Here is a 22,198-nt window from a genome sequence, read left to right on the forward strand (position 1 = left end):
CCCTGCATCGGCAGGCAGACTCTCAACCACTGCGCCACCAGGGAAGCCCAAGAAGTCAATAACTTTTTGAGCTCAGTCTAGGACACTCATGGCTCTAACTTGATTACTTTAATTAGGCACCATAGAAGAAATGACTGACTCCTGTGTACCTCAAAAAATGGCATCACAAATGGGAAATTTCAAAAGTCATCCTTTTGAAATACAGCATACTCTAATATGAGGAAATATTTACTTGGAAATTTCACATTTACACTCATTATATAATGGAAGGGGCTTATTTATTCTACTTACCAATGAGGTCTTATGCAGAACATCAGTGTGTAGCTCAGTGTGAAGATCATTTTGATCAGTTCACAGAGGCAAACTCAAAATGGTCATTTGTCAGAAGCACATCAGTAACTCAGACTCATTTTGAGAAGCATCCTGCCCCTGCCCTTTTCTGTTAATAAATCTTTTGCTATGCCTATGCTATCTAATGACTATCAGGTCTTGTTGAGGCTTCTACTTAACTATTATTTTGGTTCAATTATAATTTTCAAAGAATTACTTATAGATTATTGCAGGGGGCGGGGAGACACAGAGAGAGGGAGAGGGAGAGAGAGGGAAAGGGACTTGATTATATATCCACTTTTAGATAATTTGGAATTTAGCTCATCTGGGGAGATTATTATTCTCGTTTTAATGCTAGACATGATATCTCAGTTATTGACATGCCAGCGACCTTATCATTTAATTGGCAACTTTTTGTGTTCTAGGAAAGAGTGTTAATAAATACTGGGTTATGTCCCAGTTTTGCCACTATGATAATTTCTCCCTTCTCCCTTTGGTCTCATAACAGTGTCAATGATAGGGTGCATGGTGTAATCTTGCACCATTTTCTTAAGGGTAGGAAGTTTAGTGAATTATTTGTGAGCCATATATTACATCACAAATATGAGCATACAAATGGATTTAGAGTCTATGAAGCTAATATATCACCGTGAAAGAGCTATGACCGACTCTATAATCAGGACTCCCACATATTATACAGCAATTAATACATGTAGGGATGAAACTCCTGAAAGACCAAGCTTGGGCCTTAGTAAACCATTTTACTTTACTGTAGGGCTCTCATTGCCATGTCCATGTTCTGGAGACTCAAGGATGGCATTGTGACAGGCTTACAGTAGTTATGAATTTTTTGGAAATTTAGTGCCTTTCTGCAATTCACCAAAAAGAACCAAACTTCCTCTGAGCAGAGCTGTGAGCACCACAATTTTAATAATTCTGTTATAGAGCCTTGAAATTGTTGAGCAGGAAGCCAAACTTCCTGAACTATTGATACATTCACATATTCAACAGAAAATATAGCCTTAATACAGCTTTGTAGTTTTGATGTGGATTAGTTTATTGCATGGTAAGGCACAGTTTCTAACATCAAAGTGTGGAACATACTGAGTATAATCTGAAGCCTGTGCTTTTAGTTAGTGTGAAAAGAAGCATGCAAAAATACCATTCCCTAATGCCTGTTATCACCGTAAATGTCATGGGCTTGGTGCAGCACTGCTTTCTTTAATGTATTCCATTAACATAGAATCATGTCATGGCAACATATTTCCTTTAAAAGGTACCACTATTTCTCTGAAAAGGTACCATGATCATGAACATGCTCTTAGAGAGTAACTGACAGTCCTGTTCTCCCTCAGCTACAGTTCTTCCCATACTCTTTATTTCATTGAAAATAATCAAATCTAGGCAAGCATAAGCCTGGGATAATCTATCCAAATTGTCTTTTGGATATGGCTCAGCAGTAAGTAGATTTTCTGCTCTTTAATGTCTCTAAGTTCACACTGAATATTTTTAAGCATTTTTATTATTTAGATAAAGATAAATGCCTGGAAAATTTGTCATGGTCATAATAAAGAGATGTTGTCTTACTTATATAGTATTTTTTATCTATTTCTTTTTTATTTTGATACCTTATTTACAGTTTCTGAAAGTCCAGGAAAATATTTTTGGAAGGTACATAATATAATACAGTACATCACGATAAGAGACTGGTAGAGCTATGAAGTGACTTGATGAGTGTCCTTTGTATTCTTCTAATCCTCTCTGTGATTGCAACTGTGCAACCTAGATGGGAGGTGTCTTCATAGGTTCTTTCAGAGTTCTAGATCAGGAACCTGAGAAAGTAGTGTCCTTCAGAGATGGTTCTGAAATGTAAGCATCCATCACATCAGCTATTTGTTTCACTGGCCCTTTTTAAGGCTTTATTTTCACTGCCTTAAATACAGAATTTAGACATATAATATAAGGTTTCAACTTCTATTTTACTTTATTTATATGAAGTTGTAATGAGAGAAGCTACTGTGTTCAAAGATTTTCTTTAAGAATTTAAATACGCTGGGCTTACAGGTTTCCGTAAATCATTTCAGTTTTCTTAGATACCAATTTGTTTTTTTTCTATAGTTTATTTCACTGTACTAACCTAATATCAAATTAATCTATTCATGTTATACAGTAATTTTTGACAAAGTAATCATATCAATTGACTACTGGACTTAAATATGAATGAAGAATAAAATGTTTGGGTTATTATTATTTTTTTTAATTCAAGACACACTTACTTGCTGGGACAGTATAATGAGTAAACCATAGTAACCCCACTCAGAAATCCTACAGTGTAGTGATAAAGATAAACACATGAATAAATTAGGGTGAAAAATACAGTTGGAACAAAGAGAAAGGACTGAAGCGTTACACCAATTGTATCCATGTAGCTACAGACAGGATCATTTTTAGACATCCTGCTTACTCAGAGCAGAGGCCATGATGCTCAAAATAATGGTATAGAAAACATTAGATTCTATTTCTGGAGTCTACTTAATACCATTTTAATATTCAGTTTTGGGGTTTGAGTAAAAAATTATTTATATATAGAAACACATCCATGGACTTCCCTGGTGGTCCAGCGGTTAAGACACCTGTGCTTCTACTGCAGGTGGCACGGGTTGATCCCTGGTCAGGGAAGTTCCACATGTGTGGTACGCACAAAAAAAAAAAAAAAAAGGAAACACATCCAATTACTAACATTAGTTATCTCTGAGTGGGAGAATTAAGTATAATTTTTATTTTCTTACTCAAAATGTTCTTTTTTGAGGGAAAGCAAAAGCCCACTCTTCTCAGAAAGATGCTAATATGTAAATCAATTAATTGTCCTTTCTTGATAGACACATTTGCTAGAAACGAATCCATGCCCTCATGTAAACTAACATGTAAATAACCCCTTGCTGCAAAAAGAATAGGTGCAAAGATTTTCATCACAGTGTTATATATAAAAGTGAAACACCAAGGACATATTGGGATTACTAAAAGCAGGCTAATAAATAAATAAAATAAATATATAAAATGGAAAATTGACCACCAATTAAATTCATTTTTAAATGTTACTTAATATCATAGAGAATATTTACAACACAATATTAAGTTAAAATGTATAAGAAAGCCTAAATGCAGCCAGATATCATCATAAGCCATCTGTCATTAGATTAAGTATAAATTTGATTTTCTTACTTAAACTTTTCTTTATCATTCAAATCTCTGTATTTTTTAATAATGAGAAAGGAAAACTTTTTCATTATAAAAAGGAAATGATCAAATAATCCAAGTGATTTTCTTTCTGAAATTTTTGACTTATTGAAAAGTAATGGGCTTTTTCTTTCTTTCCCTTCCCTGTTCTCCTCCCCTGTTCTTTTCTGTACAGTAATTTATTTGGTTCACAACTTCCCATACTATGTTACAGGAAGTTACTGACAATTAGTGTGAGAGAAATATACACAATAAGAGAGTTGAGTTAGTCATAAAATTTCAAGACACAAGCATCAGAATTAGATTTTAACAGGAAAATGTGGTGCTTTTAAATCAGTTATGAGATTTGGTATGTGGGGAGTGTGTTTCTTTTCACAATGTTTCCTCAAGAGTGATTCACTAAATTATAAAATGCAATTTCTGTCCTTGAAATGGGAAAGTTTTATGGACAAATATGTTACCATAGTACTTTATTTTCCCTCATCATATTATTTCTTCATAGATATAAATAAATAAGAAAAACACCTTTTCTTAAGCATATTTGGTATTTGTTATCATCAAGAGTATAGGCATTAACTATTCTCCCAATCCATGTCTCAAAATTACTCATCCTGTCTTTGTAGAAACTGTAGTTCATTTTTATGAAACTTTCACTTTTATTCAATGTTACACTTAGATGCTTTCTTTTATATTGTTGCTCTGTTGAACTTGCTTCAAATATTCAATAAACAAAAGCTACATGATTATTATTTGTTTTCTTTAAATGACAGTTTTGCTTTCTAAAGCAAGAGACGAATATCTAAATCATATAATTGTCCTTAACATATAATTTTCTAGTCAAAAAAGTGTACTTTTACAGATTTGGGAGCAAAATTTCAATAAAATATTTGAGGTGGAATGCAACATTAAGCAAATTCATCTGCTCCATTCTTCACGATATTTTAGTTATTCAGATAAAATGTTCCAAGTATATGCACTTCACCAGCATCTCATCCATTTTCCAGACAAGCCACTACTCCGCCGTGGCAGTTTTTTTTCCTGCAGATCGCACGTTTATCTTGAGAATTCTTGTCTTCATAATGTTCTGGAAATCCCAGTCCATTGCGATTTGGCTTCCTAATGAAACCTAATGTAATCATATTGCTTACCAGAGAGGGGAGATTCTAAATAAGGATAGAGGAAAGATGTGGAATCTAGTTCTTTTCTTTAAATTGCTTGACATCACATCCAACCTGCTGTGATGAGTCATAATGAAAATCAGATCTTAAGGAGGTGTTACGCCCAATTTATTAGAGTGTGATTTCTCTGTGATTCCCGCCCCCCAACCTCCTTGATACTGACAAGTTGCAATCTATGCAGAATAATTCTGGTTGATTGTTCAACTGCTCTATCAGCAGCTAAAAGACTAGCAATCAAAGGAATTTAGATATGTCTACCTCGCACTAACATTGGGACTCCTTTCCTCTCAGGTCAAGCTATGGAAACTGTAGATGTAACCTTGCTAACCTCAGTGTTCAATAAATATTTACCCAGCATCTGCAGTGTACCAGGCACTGTTCTAGGAGTTGAGGACTCAGAGTCAATAAGAGAGACAACAGTTTCTGCTTTCCCAATGCTTATATAGTCTAAGGGAGAGAACAAACACACATTTTAAAAAGTTTTAATAAGCATTAAAAGTTAAATAAATAGTGTGATAAGCAATTACTTACCTGAGCTAGAGGGAGATTGAGGTTTTTAGCGAAGCCTTTATGAGGAGACCTTTGAGTTGAGATCTGAGGCAGCCATGTAAATGAAGAAGAATATTCTTATATCGATAATAATATTGTCAATACTAATGGCAATAATAATAGCAACAGAGGCACTTCAATAATTTTTTGTATTTAATACATTATTATTCCATATTATGACTGATGAATTTAGAAAGCTCAAGTGACTTCTGAAAAGCATACAGTAAGTAAAAGGTATAATTGGGAAAATGAGCACAGATCTATTTGCTTTGAAAACTCAAAAACTCTTAACTGGTGGTTCTCAATGCTGGATAGAAAATAGAAATACCCAGAAAGCTTATAAAATACCAATGCATTGCTCCATCCCTGACAACTATTGAATAAATCAACCTCTCAAAGTAGGTCCTGGTCAATGGTATATTATAAAAATTTCCTAAGTAATTTTAATGCACAGTCAAAATTGAAAAGCACTGCTTTACTCATTACAATATTCTGGCATTACATTTAAAATTAATATGAAATACATATTGATCTTAAGTCACATACATAATACAGCATAAAGCTTACAACTGTATTCATTCCTGAATATTCACTAAGCATAATCTATTTCTGAGGTTCTAGTGAAGTCTTGGAATAAATATATAAATAAAACACCATCTTTGCCCTGATTATGTCCCCATTTTAATGGTAAATCTTGGTCATAAGAATGAATCAGTGGTTCAATTCCAATTATAACTGACAATAATTTTGGTTATATGGATAAAAATTATGTTCTCTACCATGAAACACTTTTGGAAGTGCAACCTGTAGGTCTATTATTCCTGTATAGTCAGTTGCTCAAAATTAAAGAAGATAATGTTTGTTTCAAATTGCCAGGATAGCATTGTCTTCTACATCAAAACTTCAATATAGTTTTATATTTTGTCCTATTACAAGAATATCCATGAAAACTGAGTAGTTCAAAGATATGACTTTGAAGTGATTGGAACTTTTCCCTGCCTTAAGTATATCAATCCCTATATTGACTTAGTATTTTTATTAAGACAAGCCACAAAGCACACAACCTGTGGGGGATATATTTCCCTTAATCCTCCTACTTTAATCCCCACAGATGCTATTTTCCTGGGTACTTATATCTAGTTTCAAATGTTATTGATTTTGTCAACTTTCCCTTTTGGGTTTCAAAACATAATTTGTTTTCTGTGTTTGGTGTTTCCAATTTAACACCTTCCTGGCATACGTGACAGAGCAATGATCAGAAATACTCTCAGCAAGATTAATTTTCAGAGTGAACAGAAAATGAATTAGAGTTTGATTCAATAAATAATTATACTGTTAAAATCTCTTGAGTAACTATGAACTTGATACCATAAGCAGTGACTTATTATCGACTCTACTTCCATTGGGAAAAAGTAAGAATTCATGACACTGGCTTTCAATTCTTGGACTAAAGTAGGCATTGGGTATGAAATGGCCCTACATTTTTCTGAAAAAGATCACACTTTAAAACCATATTTTGCATCCCCTGGAGTACACAGAAAAATGGTTATGAAAAAAATTAACTTTATTTCAAGTAAGAGTTCAGGGGGCATAAGACCACAAAAGAAGGATTGAAATATTTGATAATTAATTAATCATTATACAGTATTAGATAAACTAATAACTCCAGATCTTTGTTTTCCCTTCAGTGTGTGGGGTTTCTAATTCTTATTTTGAATGCTTCTTACGGGATGATTTAAAAAGAAAATATGTTGTCTGGTACAGAAATCGTTCAATTGTATTTTCATTTGGATCATTTTGGTTGCAAATGACAGAAACTAATCTCAAACTACATAGAAAAAAGATAACAGGAATCAAATAAAGATCAAAACAAAACCATGGAAAGAGCCATCATTCTTTTGGGCTTTAAGAGCAAGAGGTGGTTCATTCTCAGTCTGCTCATCTCTGCTATAGTCTGATTTTTGCTTGTCTGTTTTATCTTCCCTATAATGGCTTCATTTTCATTTGCTTGAAGCTGCCTTGTCCTTGTAAGAGAGCTGACGTGGCTACATTTTATATCTTTAACCACCAGAGAGCAATTGCCTTCTAGCTCTTTCTGCCCAAAATTGGCAAAGGAACTTCTTGATCTACCTTACGTCAGAAGCCAGCATGTAGAGAATTGTGATGGTCATTAATAACACCTCTTACATTCTCAAAAATGTTGAGGTTAACAATAAAATATAGGGTCACCCTACATATTTGCCATGTGCTTGAGAAGAGAAAGCTCTTGGGAAAGAAGTGCTTGGCTGATTTCAAGAATCCACTAGATAACTTAAAGTAACAAGTAATTGTTAAGCACCTACTGTATTTGATGCTTTAAAAATTTCTTTTGACGTTCTCTCTCAATTGGGATGAATAACCTATATTTTACTTTGCAGCTTCTTTGAATTAACACCCTTCACTATATCCCACTTTTCATATCACATATCGCTTCACAGAGCATGAAAAAGTCAGGTGTCAAGGACTAGCAGAGCTTCTACTTTAATTAATAAGAAGTACCAGATACCACAGAACTTCCTCTTTCTAATGGCATTGCCATTCTTTAACATAAGTTAGGACAGGAAATGAAATTATCTGGCATAAATCCTGCTGCAGCTTATTGGGCTCAGGCCTAAGGAAAAAATAAATAAGGAATAAAAATTCGTATAAAAAGTATTTGCTAAAATGAGTATGGAATAAGAAAGGCAAGATGTTAATAGTAAGCATCATTTTAAAAGCATTACAGTGACCGACTTGCTTGGGAGTTCTTGATATTTGACTGGAATACTGGCTGAAACTCTTTATTCTCCAGCCACAAATCACTTACTCTAATTTCCTCCCCATTTATAATTGTCCTTCTTTTTCCTGCAAGGGATGTAGGAGTGACAGCCCTAAATGTCTCTGAGTGGCATGAATGTGCAGCCAGGCAATGGATGAGCTTTTTAAAAGGGTCGGTAACTAGAGTTTATTTAACAATTCTGACGGCTGAAAATGAAGCAATGGAAGCCGTACAGGGAAAAAGCTAGCAGATAGATCAAGTTTCTTGTGGGAATGAACTTACATTGCAGCTGCTCAAGGCTAAGTTCTAAAATGTCTAAAAAGCAATTGGATAACGAGGGGTAATTATAGATTAAAATTGCCAGTATCATTCTGCCATCATGAACATGTCAGCAAGTAAAATACATAAAGAGCAAACATACCGCACAGGCAGCAAACAGACAGATTTTAACCCAAGTTATAGTTGCTGGGAGAATTATTCCAGCAGGATATATGAGTACTTTCCAAGTTAACAAACTAAAACCCTATGGGAACATTATGTAATTGTGTGTAGAAGGCTGGGCATTAGGCAAGAGTTATTAGTTGCTTTATGTTGTGTCTAGTCCTTGTGAACTGCCTTGGACAAAAGTGCTGCCTTGGACAAAAGTGCTCTGAAAACTCTCTATAACAAATAAAATATATCATTTGCGGTTGATCATAAAATGGTTACAAATCCATCTCATCTTTTTGCATCCTCCTTTGCATTGTGACTTTGTAGTTCCTCTGATTAAGAGGTGGAGTCGATTGCCAGCCCCCTTGATTATGTTTTGGCTGGTAGAACATAAGGATATGTAACATAAGCTGAGACTTGACATTCCTTATGCATTGCGGCTTGCCCTCTTCCAGCAAGCTTGGAAACCTGAGGCCACCATCTGCACTGCACTGGCTAATATGCTGAAAGATGAGAGGTGAGATAGAAAAGATAGAAAAGAATCAAGTTCCCAAGATGACAATTTCTAACAACCAGACAAATAAATGAGGCCATCCTAGTTGAGATAAGAGAGTCTAGAAAGACCAGATGTTGAGCTAAATAGTGACTGTTGTTTCAAGCCAGTAGAATTGGAGGTATTTGTTGAATAGCAAAAGCTAACTTATACATCATTTCTCATTATTGGTGAACCACATGTATTTTTCATTATGGTGTGGATTCAACATTTTCAACTTAACCTTTCTTTGTACATTTGAAATTTGATGTCAAAAAATGTTTTTCTTACCTTTAGGTGATACATATATATATGTATATTGATTGATTAATTCATTATTAAAGTTTAATCAGATATTATTTGCATAGCCTTTGGGACACTATTTAAAAAAAGGTTTCCTGAACCAGCAGCATTGTTCACAGTACAAACTATTGTCTGAATCCCATAGCACATAATGAATTACCCAGATTAGAAGTGAGATTTATAAAACAGTTGCCTAGGCAAGCTTATTCCTGTTCTTATACTGTCAGGAAATTGGTAATGTTTTAGCAGCATGTAACACATCAGAATATTATATTAATGTTGATTCCTTTAGAGTAAGTTTTTATATCATTATCTTTGTTCTTTTTCTTCTTCTTGGAAATTTAAATACAAGATTCTTAAGGGAGTGGTATTGGAGATAAACCAGATAATAAATTACAGGGCTTTATAAGATGTTTCCTTTAAATATGCAATTTTCAATAAAATATTTAACTACATGATAAATTTTTTAGGGGGGCAAATGGAGGGAAGTTGAGTTCTACCACTCATGATCTCAAGAGCTTGACAACAACAAATATAATTTTCAAAGAAGAGTTGAGCTTTAAACTATACACATTTGGGATCAGAGTGGTAATATATCAAACCACTGTAAACCTTAAGACTCACAAGCTCAGGCTTGACTATAAAGTAAAGGTATTATTATAATTTAAAGAAAATATCACTTAGAAAAGGGACTGCTTTTCTTTAAAAAAGGAGAATGGAGCTACACAGGGAAATATCAAGCTTGTCTATTCAGACATTCGGAAGGGCAAGTGCTCCTTGGCCTAAGAGCAAAGACTTTCATTCTGAGGGGAAGATGTGTTGATAATGCAGAAATGGATGTGTGAGGCTGTCTTGGCCAGATGTCAGAGAACAGCACACCATTCTTAACACTGCTAGTTTTCATATCATCTCGAAATAGTTCCCATGGTAATCTGATTTCTCATGTAGCATGTACACAGCAAAAGATGCTACTCTCCAGATAGTATGAGTATCCAGGCTTATTTACCGTTTAAATTAATAATCATTTGTTCTGATGAACTTCTGATAGAAACCTGCTGAACTTTTGATAGAAACTTGCTGTTTCTATCAAAAGTTATTTATATGAGAGAATTTATTTATATGAGAGAATTCTAACTTGAGAGGTTTATTTTTCACTGTAGATAGATGGATAGATATTCTGACTTTATACTTGCTGCCTATGAGCTTGATTGCTCTCAGTTACCCCCTGAGAGATAGGTAAATGTTGAGTTTGCATTGTGTCTGATCATATATGATTGCCATTTTGGGGTATACTGGCTCACTACATTAATCCCACACTGTGGAGATATGACTGGGTTTCTACATCCTACTCTAAGTAACATCCGCAGAGTCTGCCTTTGCCCTTTCCCTTCAAACTGTTATAAAAGTGAATTAAGATAATTCTGAACCTGGAATTTTAAGAAAGAATTTTACTGTTTATTACAGAAAGTCTTTAAATGTCTACCTGGAGACTCTCTGATTAAGAAGTAGGACACAAGGGATATCTGCATTTTTAAATACCTCACAGATTGCTCTGAATAATTAGCAGGGTAAAGACTAGTGGTTTATTAATATTAGATAAAGTAAATAAGAACTATCAAAAATTTTATCATGAATGTCTCATTTAAAATTTACAAACTGATCTATATAGACAGATGAATCCTCTGAAACTCTTAGGAGGATGTCATGCTAGAAGTCAAATACTGGCTTCAGGGGAGAGGAAATTAGCTTATGCTGATGCTTTTGATTTCCTCTAAGAGTTGCTTTCACAACATGTTTACCAAGGTTCTGCATCCATTGCTGCAAGTGGTTGTATCTCCTGGGAGACATTCTCAGTATAAAAAATGTTAAATTTATCAGGATGTTGCATCTTTGTTCCCCTGAGAAACAGCAGTAGCAAAGCAAGACATTTACTTAAAATAAGAAATAACTTTAGGGAAACCTTCAGGGAGAGGTGATCTTTGGGGGCAAAACAAGTGTGTTGTTACGGTTTGATATTTTACCTTTGTTCTAATTTAAAATGTAAGCTTCTAATAATGCAGCTGGAAATGTACCTAATTCTTTAGTAAGTTTCACTTTATTTTAAGAATCAGAGCTTCTGTCTCTTCTTTTAATTCAATCTTGAAAGGACTATAATCTTAATAAACTGAATTTTTACTATTAAATTATAAAATTATTCTAATTTGTTAGGTACTTAGATATTAAAATTGCATCATATAAAACCAATAGATACTGTTTTAAAGAAATAAGCACATTTCCTTTTATGCATGCAGGTTTATAATTCAGTAAATATAATGGGGCCAGCGCTGTGTCAGATGTGCAGACGAGTATGGCAGGGAGGCACAGGGACTCACAGGATGTTACTGTAACGTACACACTAAAGATCTTTGGCTCTAAAGTCAACTGGTGTGGTCCAAAATCCTGTGTTTTACACCGGTTGTTTGTGTGACCTTGAGTAATTTACTTAACCTCATAACATTCATTTTTCTTACTTGTAACTTGGAGATAATAATAGTACATACCCTCATAACATTATTATGGATGAAATGAGATAATTTCTAATAAAGCACTTAGCTTGATATATGGCATGAAGAAAATTAGTCTCAAAAAAGGCTTCTTCTTCTTCTCCTTCTTCTTATTGCTACAAGATAAAATAAGAAACAGAAAAGTAAGATTGTATTGTAGAGGTGAGTGGAAGAAGTTTTCTGTACACAAGCTGAGGCATTTGTACTTTGTGATGAAGGCAACTTAGAAACATTTTTGGTTGGAATCATGAGTGGGTTGATCAAACTTGTGAGATAGAAAGATCATTTTATTAGTTATTGGTAAGATGACATCATGAGCCATAAGCACTAGTGTGTCAGTCCCATCCCCCACCCAGTAAATTCACACGATGCTAAGATTCCTATTTAGAATGATGGAGGAAATGTTGAATTGGGAAGATGTTTGAATCAATAGTGGCAATAAGCACAGATCTTAGCCATATGCCAGAAAATCTGAGAAATCCCACTTAGAAATTAGAAGGAGGTTCAAATTGAAAGAAAGCAACATGGTGCCACTTCCAAACACCCTTTTTTGTTCCAAAAGCAGAGAACCCAGGTGGATACTATGGCAATCATGTGTGATTCAGTGGCAGGTTTAATAAGAACCATAATTTCTCAGTAGGGAGGAGCCTAAAAACATGAGTATCCTGTAAAGACCGTAATGTGATAGAACATTATCATGATTTATATTTGTGACGCAGTTACAGATACTACTCATATTACTCCACTTTGTTGCCTACATTCATAATTGAAAGGAATGCTAAACTTTTACTTTTGAGAGTCAATTGAATTGTAGAATTATTTCAGCAGTTTGTGCATACCTATTTTTTTCACTCATTTCCTATTTATTTTTCTTTCTGTCATAGAAGTTACAGGATAATAAGGGGGAGTAGATGGGTTGTTTGATTATGATTTTATATAAAATGGACAGTAAAGATCTCTCTACTACGTAGACATCTGAACAGAAACATAATGGAAATGACAGGGCCCGAAGTAAAGATATCTGGAGAATATAATTCTAGTGAGAGGAGCTGGGATGTGCTGAGGACCCGTGGCAAGACTGTAACAGGTGTGTTTTAGTTAGGAATATCACAGATTCCAGACAGCCTAGAGCATGGTTTTCAAAGGGAACATAGTGGAAGATAAAGGTAAGGAAAGTGCTGTGTGTGTGTGTGTGTTGTGTGCGCGTGTATGTTTGAGGTTGGTGATGATGGTGAATATTATATTTAGAGCCTCAATGGTCTTGGGGATAAAAACCACTATGAATAAAATTCTTAATTAATTGGGAAGATTGCAGCACTCTTTAAAATAGCCAAGACATGGAAGCAACCTAAAAGTCCATCTACAGATGAATGGATAAAGAAGATGTGGTATATACATATATAATGGGATACTACTCAGCCAAAAAAAAATGAAAAATGCCATTTACAGCAACATGGATGGACCTAGAGATTATCATACTAAGTGAAGTAAGTCAGACAGAGAAAGACAAATATTATATAATATCATATATATGGAATCTAAAAAAATAATACAAAAGAACTTATTTACAAAACAGAAACAGACTCACAGACATAGAAAACAAACTTATGGTTACCAAAGGGGAAAGGTGGGAGGGGGGAGGGATAAACTAGGAATTTGAGAGTAACATATACACACTACTATATATAAAATAGATAAACAGCAAGGACCTACTGTATAGCAGAGGAAACTATACTCAATATTTTGTAATAACCTGTATGGGAACAGAATCTGAAAATATATATATATATATAAATTTTAAAAAGTAAATTTGGGGCTTCCCTGGTGGCGCAGTGGTTGAGAATCCACCTACTGATGCAGGGGACACGGGTTCGTGCCCCGGTCCGGGAAGATCCCACATGCCGAGGAGCAGCTGGGCCCGTGAGCCATGGCCACTGAGCCTGCGCATCCGGAGCCTGTGCTCTGCAACGGGAGAGGCCACAACAGTGAGAGGCCCACGTACCGCAAAAATACAAACAAACAAAAAAAGTAAATTTGATACAGATGAGTACCATATTTGTTTTACATTTTAATTATTTTAACTGCTGTATGGCACATAGACTATAGAAGAGAAAAGGGAAAACAAGGAGATAGTTATGGGAACAATTCAGATGAGTGATGGTAGCTTAGGACACAGTTATGGTGGAGTTTGCAGCTGGAAGGATAAAGTTTCCATTTACTGAAGTGGGGAAACCTAAAAGCAGAGTATTGTCTCTAAAAACAAAAGTTAAGTTTTGGAAAATTAATTTTATATGCTATTCAGAACCAACAAAGACTTTGGTCACTCAAAATTATTAGATTGTTCTAGGTGTACAGCATAACCTTCTAATAAAATAGGTGAAGGAGGTGAGGCTGCGTTCACTACAATATTCCCTTTAAGGAATATGTTACAAAGAACAAATCGTCAAGCAAGAGTCTACCACACACACAAATATTTGCTAGCAGATGACGAAAAAGTTATCAAAGAGTTTCAATTTAATGTTTTGTTTTGTTTTTTTTTTTAGCTCTAACTCACGTCATATGAAATGTTTATTCAAGACAAATAGAAAAATATTCTAGATGCAAAATTCAGCAAGTTTTCTAGTCAACGTCAGGTGACTATTCTTTAATCAATTTTCAATAAACAAGTCATTTCAAAAACACAGGCTCTATTATAATTTTCAAGAATGGGTAAGAGAACACATACTCTTCTCCATATATCTTGAGCACCACTAATTTCATCACAGAAAAAAATATTTCTAAGACCCACGCTATTTCTAAAACTCCTCATTTAGCCTAGATCACACACATCAATAAATTAACATCCATGCTGCAGAATGGACACAACTTATTAGTCACATAAGATATTGAATTACAGAATTCTCTTAGAATGAGCTGTAAACCAGCAAAGACATGAAATATGACAGAAATTTAGCCAATAAACTAGGTTCAGAATTTCTAAGGTATATCTAACATGAATTGCAGAAGAATAATTTAGAGATGAGAGAAGAATCACATATAGAAGAAACACAAAGAGTATGTGGAGAATTTATTTAAGTATTTCAAAGAGGAGATGTGCAGATTATTTCTGCATAAATAAGAATACTTTTGGTATCTTTATTGGTTATTTTTTTGCAAGTGTACTAATAAATGTTTATTTTTTTAATTGTGTCAAAATTTTTAAATTTCTTTTATTTTTTTAACTTTTTATTTTATATTGGTTCTTTAGAAGATAGTAGATCAATGGCTTCAAATATATAAGCAAAGTTTAGTTTGAACTTGGATTTCACCACACAAACTATTTAACATTCACAATCAAGAAATCAACATTAATACATTTTTTGGAATTCACTTACTCCAAATATTTAATACCCACAAACCTTTTCTTGAAATTAAAAATGATAAAAAACAAAGCAGCAAAATTGACAATATTTGCAGATATGACTGTCAACCAAAATATGAAGCAAAATCACCTGGCAAATTTACAGTCAATAGAAAATCCACATTAAAACCGTGGCTTATCCATACACCTACATTAACAACTTAGAATATTTAATGATGAAATCACTTGTTTTATAATAACAATACTATCTATAAAAAGTAGAATAAGCCTAAGAAAACTATTCAAGACCCACATACAAGAGCTAAAAATGTACTGGGAAATAATAAACGAGTCTTGAATAAGATATACATTCTATTTCTGTAGTAAGAAAGTCAATATTTCAAATATGTTAAATCTCCTTTAAGTTCATCTGGAGGAAAAAAATATGGAAGAATAGCCAGAAAGCAGTAGGGGAGGAAGTAGAGGCTGGGAGAAGAATATTAGATATCAAGTTTCATTTTAAGCAATCATTATATAGTTTGGTTAAAAATAGATGATTAAAAGTGCCTAAAAATTTATTTTTAAAAAGTGTTATTTCAAATAAGAGAATGTAAATTTAATTTGTAGGCCTAAATATTAACTGTGATTTTTTTTTTTTTACATCTTTATTGGAGGATAATTGCTTTACAATGGTGTGTTCATTTCTGCTTTATAACAAAGTAAATCAGTTATACATATACATATGTTCCCATATCTCTTCCCTCTTGTGTCTCACTCCCTCCCACCCTCCCTATCCCACCCCTCCAGGCGGTCACAAAGCACCTAGCTGATCTCCCTGTGCTATCTGGCTGCTTCCCACTAGCTATCTAGCTTACATTTGGTAGTATATATATGTCCGTGCCTCTCTCTCGCTTTGTCACAGCTCACCCTTCCCCCTCCCCATATCCTCAAGTCTGTTCTCTAGTAGGTTTGTGTCTTTATTCCTGTCTTACCCCTAGATTCTTCATGACATTTTTTTCCCTTAAATTCCATATATATGTGTTAGCATACGGTATTTGTCTTTCTCTTTCTGACTTACTTCACTCTGTATGACAGACTCTAGGTCTCTCCACCTCATTACAAATAGTTCAATTTCGTTTCTTTTTATGGTTGAGTAATATTTCATTGTATATATGTGCCACATCTTCTTTATCCATTCATCCGATATGGACACTTAGGTTGTTTCCTTCTCCGGGCTATTGTAAATAGAGCTGCAATGAACATTTTGGTACATGACTCTTTTTGAATTATGGTTTTCTCAGGGTGTATGCCCAGTAGTGGGATCGCTGGGTCATATGGTAGTTCTATTTGTAGTTTTTTAAGGAACCTCCATACTGTTCTCCATAGTGGCTATATCAATTTACATTCCCACCAACAGTGCAAGAATGTTCCCTTTTCTCCACACCCTCTCCAGCATTTACTGTTTTTGATTGTTTGATGATGGTCATTCTGACTGGTGTGAGATGATATCTCATTGTAGTTTTGATTTGCATTTCTCTAATGATTAATGATGTTGAGCATTCTTTCATGTGTTTGTTGGCAGTCTGTATATCTTCTTTGGAGAAATGTCTATTTAGGTCTTCTGCCCATTTTTGGATTGGGTTGTTTTTTTGTTATTGAGCTGCATGAGCTGCTTGTAAATTTTGGAGATTAATCCTTTGTCAGTTGCTTCATTTGCAAATATTTTCTCCCATTCTGAGGGTTGTCTTTTGGTCTTGTTTATGGTTTCCTTTGCTGTGCAAAAGCTTTGAAGTTTCATTAGGTCCCATTTGTTTATTTTTGTTTTTATTTTCATTTCTCTAGGAGGTGGGTCAAAAAGGATCTTGCTGTGATTTATGTCATAGAGTGTTCTGCCTATGTTTTCCTCTAAGAGTTTGATAATGTCTGGCCTTAACATTTAGGTCTTTAATCCATTTTGAGGTTATTTTTGTGTATGGTGTTAGGGAGTGGTCTAATCTCATACTTTTAAATGTACCTGTCCAGTTTTCCCAGCACCACTTATTGAAGATGCTGTCCTTTCTCCACTGTACTTTCCTGCCCCCTTTATCAAAGATAAGGTGACCATATGTGCTTGGGTTTATCTCTGGGCTTTCTATCCTGTTCCATTGATCTATCTTTCTGTTTTTGTGCCAGTACCATACTGTATTGATTACTGTAGCTTTATAGTATAGTCTGAAGTCAGGGAGCCTGATTCCTCCAGCTCCATTTTTCGTTCTCAAGATGGCTTTGGTTATTCGGGGTCTTTTGTGTTTCCATACAAATTGTGAAATTTTTTGTTCTAGCTCTGTGAAAAATGCCAGTGGTAGCTTGATAGGGATTTCATTGAATCTGTAGATTGCTTTGGGTAGTAGAGTCATTTTCACAATGTTGATTCTTCCAATCCAAGAACCTGGTATATCTCTCCATCTATTTGTATCATCTTAATTGTGATTAGTGCATCATTTGCAGTAATGGACTAGAAAAAAATTGAAATTTCTATAAAGCATTAATGGGTTACAAAGTATTATTTCTACGTCCTTCATGATTCTTTTTCTTAGTTTCCAAATTATTTGCTATGAGCATCAAAGCACTCACAAAAACAAATATTCATTGAGAATTAACTTGATTCTAAGTAATATGAGAAGCACTTTACATCCACACCATATATAATTCTCACAAAAATTCTATGAAGTAATTATTATCAATCTCAATTTATAAATGAAAATACAGTTTGAAAAAGTTAAATAACTTCCATCATTTACAGATAGTATCAAGTCTGGATTTGAACTCCACGTAAATTACTTTAAAAAGTCTACTATACTTTTATAAGCAGATTACAATTTTAAAACAGTCGACACCAAATCTTTGTGGTAATACTGCAGAGGATGGTATGGTAGAATCTAGATTCTCTTTTAGGAAGATATTATAGTTTTCCAGGTGAGAAATAAAAGATTGAGCTAGGACTGTGGTAGCCAATATGAAGCTAAATTTAAGAGCTATTTAGGAGGTAGATAAATGGAATTGTTGTCATTGTAGGTATTGCTTATTTACTGTTGAACAGGAATCCCCTGACATTTCCACAATCAACAGAATAAGATAGAAATAACCTCACAGAATGATACACAAGTAAAACATTGTGAACTTCAAGGACTTTTTAATGTCTTAGGGTGCAGTAGAACAAGTTCAGAAGATTTTTGTTTTGTGTTTATGTATGGGGGAAGAGGAGGTTTCTTTTGAATTTCTGTACTTATATAATGTGGATTGATATTGGAAATTTTTTTTTCTTTTCTTTTGCTTGAGGGAAGATATCAGGTGCTTGCTTGAATACCAGTGCTATTGGCAAGTAGCTGATTATTTTTTTCTGTCTCTGTTTCTCTCTCTATCTGTCTATCTCTCTTTTACACACATACACACACACACACACACACACACACACACAGGACATATCCTATTCCTATGATATATAAAGTGTTTTTTTTACAGGATTTTTAATTTCTTAGGGCAAGTTCTTAAGACCTAATTCTTAAGACAAATAGCCCAAGTGTCAAACAAAATTGGTGTTATTAGATAATCAAAGATGTTTTATTTTAAAATTTTATTTAAAACACAATTTTAAAATCTAATGTACTGATATCTATTAGTCAACACCATAACTCTTGGCTTCACATCTGTCTTTTTTGGTAAAATACCTTCTTCTCTGGCAGATTCTAATCTTTGTGAGGGTAGATATTTTATCACACTGCTTTACCTTATTCCCCAGCATTTAATATAATACTTAGCATATGGTTTGTGAGCATTAATTTGTAAAAATCTGTTAAATTTATGAGCATTGTGTTTTAGAGTTCACTAGAGTAATGAACTTTGTATTTTTGAAGAATAAGAGAATAGAGAGAAAAGAAAGAAAAGAAAGAAGAGGGAAATAGAAGGAGAGAAGGAGAAAAGAAAGAAGGAAAAGGAACAAGGAAAGAGGTGGAGAAGAGAGATTTATAGGGAAGGAAAGAATGCAAGAGAAAGGGAAGAAATGGTGGCCATAGGGAAGAGGAGAGGAGAGGGAGCAAGAAATTAACAAGAGATAGGAGGACAAAGACAGAAAGAATGGTGTGATGGGAGGGAGAATAAGGCCAAGAAACCAATGGTCAATTCAACGACCTTATAGGTGACCAAGTATATAATTCAACTTTCAAAATAATGTAAATAAAATGTCTACTTTTACAAATTCATAAATGAAACAAAAGAAAAACAAAGAAATAAAATATCTTACCCAGACTGACTCAAAACTAGATATTGCCACAATGAAGCTTAGGCCATGTTTGCTTTTTAATCTTCCTTCCATTGGACTATGAAAGAGATGCTCTCGAGACATGACCACCTTCAGCCTGGAACACTATGCAAGGATTGAATCATTTTCTAAGCTCCCTCCTTCATTCAGAAAATAATAATGCCTACTCTGGGCCAACTTCTCTCTAGGTTAGGTGAGCAAAAATGGAAGTATGCTATGGTAAGATTTTTATGCTATGTGTGAAGTTACATAGTATCATTTGAATGTAAACTATGATAAAGTAAAGATGTATTCTCTTAATCCTAAAGTAACCAGTAGACTACCAAAACAAAGATGGGAAATGCAAAACGAACAGCAAGATGAAAGACTAAAACCTAACTATATCAGTAATCACATAAAATGTTAATCTTTTAACCACTCCAATTAAAAAAGTCTTGACCCAGCTATATGCTACCTACAAGAATTGCATTTTAAATATAAACACAAGATTTTTAAAAAGAATGTAAAAGTATAGACCATGCTATCACAAGTTCAAAACAAAGCTGGAGTGGCTATATTAACATCAGTAAAGTAGATTTCAGAGCAAAGAATGTTATTAGGGATAACAGGGTTATTTCACAAGGATAAAGGAGTCAATTCATTAGGAGGGGCCCCAATTATAAATTTTTATTTACTTACCTAAAAACAGATATACAAAATATATGAAGCAAAAACTGAAAAAAATACAAAAAGAGACAAATCTACCATTACAGTCGGGAGATCCAGCACCCATTCTTAATTAATTAATTAATTAATTAATAGGACAAGTAGACAGATAAGATATTGAATATTTTAACAACACTATTGATCTATCAATACTTGAACTAATCCTTTATAGAACACTCTACCCAATAATAGCCAAATGTATATTCTTTATAAAGTGCAAATGGAACATTTATCAAAAACTGAATATTCAGGGACAAAAACAAGTGTTTTAAAGATTTTGAGCCAAACAAAGTATGTTATCTGATTACAATAGGATCAAATTAGAAAGCAATAACAGAAAGAATTCTGGAGAAATCCTGATGTATTGGAAATTAAATAACACCTGTGTAGATAACCTGATTAAAGAACCCATTAAAAGGAAAATTAAAAAGTATTATAAACTGAATAAAAATTAAAGCACACTGTATAAGAATTTGTGGAGTGTCTCTAAAGCAATACTTAGGCAGAAATTTATAACACTAAATATTTATATTACAAAAGGAGAAAATTCTTGAATTATGACCTCACCTTAAGACACTAGATTAAAAAGAGCACATTAAACACAAAGTAAGCAGAAGAAACAGAATAATAATGATTAAAGCAGAAATGAATAGTGAAATAGAAAACACAAAATGGGAATTCCCAAATATCTATAGTGTCCTGTAATCTTCAAACTAGGAGATTATTTTTAAAAATGAAGGTGGATTCAGGGGCCTCAATATTCAGTATGAGGACTTCCTCTTAATTCCCCAAATTTATAATGGCACCAGTTTTACCTACAATGTTGGTGCCTTGGGTGTCTGAATCTAAGAACAGTCTTGTTTAATTTCTGTAGAAACTGCATTCCAGGTATCCTGTTGGGTAATGCTGCATATATAAATGTCTTTAAAAGACTTAAAAACAATTGTTTTCACATTCTGCCTCTTAGCCACTTTCTATGGTAGCTGTGTAATCAATTCCAGAAAAATTATGAGTTCTTCAGGTTGAACTGCTTGACTTTTCTTTGTTCTTTTTTATTCCCTGTGGACTTGTAGGTTTTAAATTCCCTGATCTACAAATTACTTACCACTCCTCTGTTTGATTGTTTTACATTTTTTCATGAAATATGAAACATATGATTCATTTCCTTACACTCATTAATTATTTGCATAGTTTTTAGGTGGTTTTCAATAGTCCTGATGATGCCACTTTGTAGAATTTTCCCAATTTCACCAGTTGAATTAAGTTAATATGTTCTTTAGTTTCATTTAATGCAATGAATGAAATTTTTTTTCATTTCATTTAAGGGGGCAACAATTTTTCTTTGTCTTTCTTAACATAATTGTTTGTTTATTGTTTGCTTGTTGAACACTATAATAGCCAGTTGTTTTGTAGAATCTTAATTTGGGTTTTCTAATGTTTCTTCATGATTAAATTCATATTATTGAGCAAGAATACTACATAAGGGAAGCTGTGTCCTTTTTGGTGTATCACAGTCCAAGGCACATGATGTCAATTTCATTGTTATTGATATAAACTTTGATCTCTTGATTGAGGTAGTGTCTGAGTTTCTCCAAATTTCATTTACACGTTGATGAGGAAATAATGTTAACTATGCAATTATTCTGTGTCCATAAAATTTCACCCACTGGTTTTGCATTTATTGATATTTGCCTCAATTAATTATTACAATATTGTAGTAAATTTTTACTTTACTAATTTTATCATTCCTTTGATACTTATTAATTGGCATTTTCTGTATATGTATGTATCTATGTATGTATGTATGTCATTGGGAAATCAGAGTCTAATATTACTCAGTGTCTTATGATCCATTATTGTCATTATTCATTTTAATGCTTTAAATTGTTACAAATTGACCAGTGAAATTCCCACCTACTTGCTTTCTGTGTCTTTTGTTATGATCTTAAGATTATAAC

This window comes from Monodon monoceros, unplaced genomic scaffold (genome assembly GCF_005190385.1).
Source record: "Monodon monoceros isolate NGI ecotype Baffin Bay Population unplaced genomic scaffold, NGI_Narwhal_1 Super_Scaffold_8, whole genome shotgun sequence".
NCBI lineage: Eukaryota > Metazoa > Chordata > Mammalia > Artiodactyla > Monodontidae > Monodon > Monodon monoceros.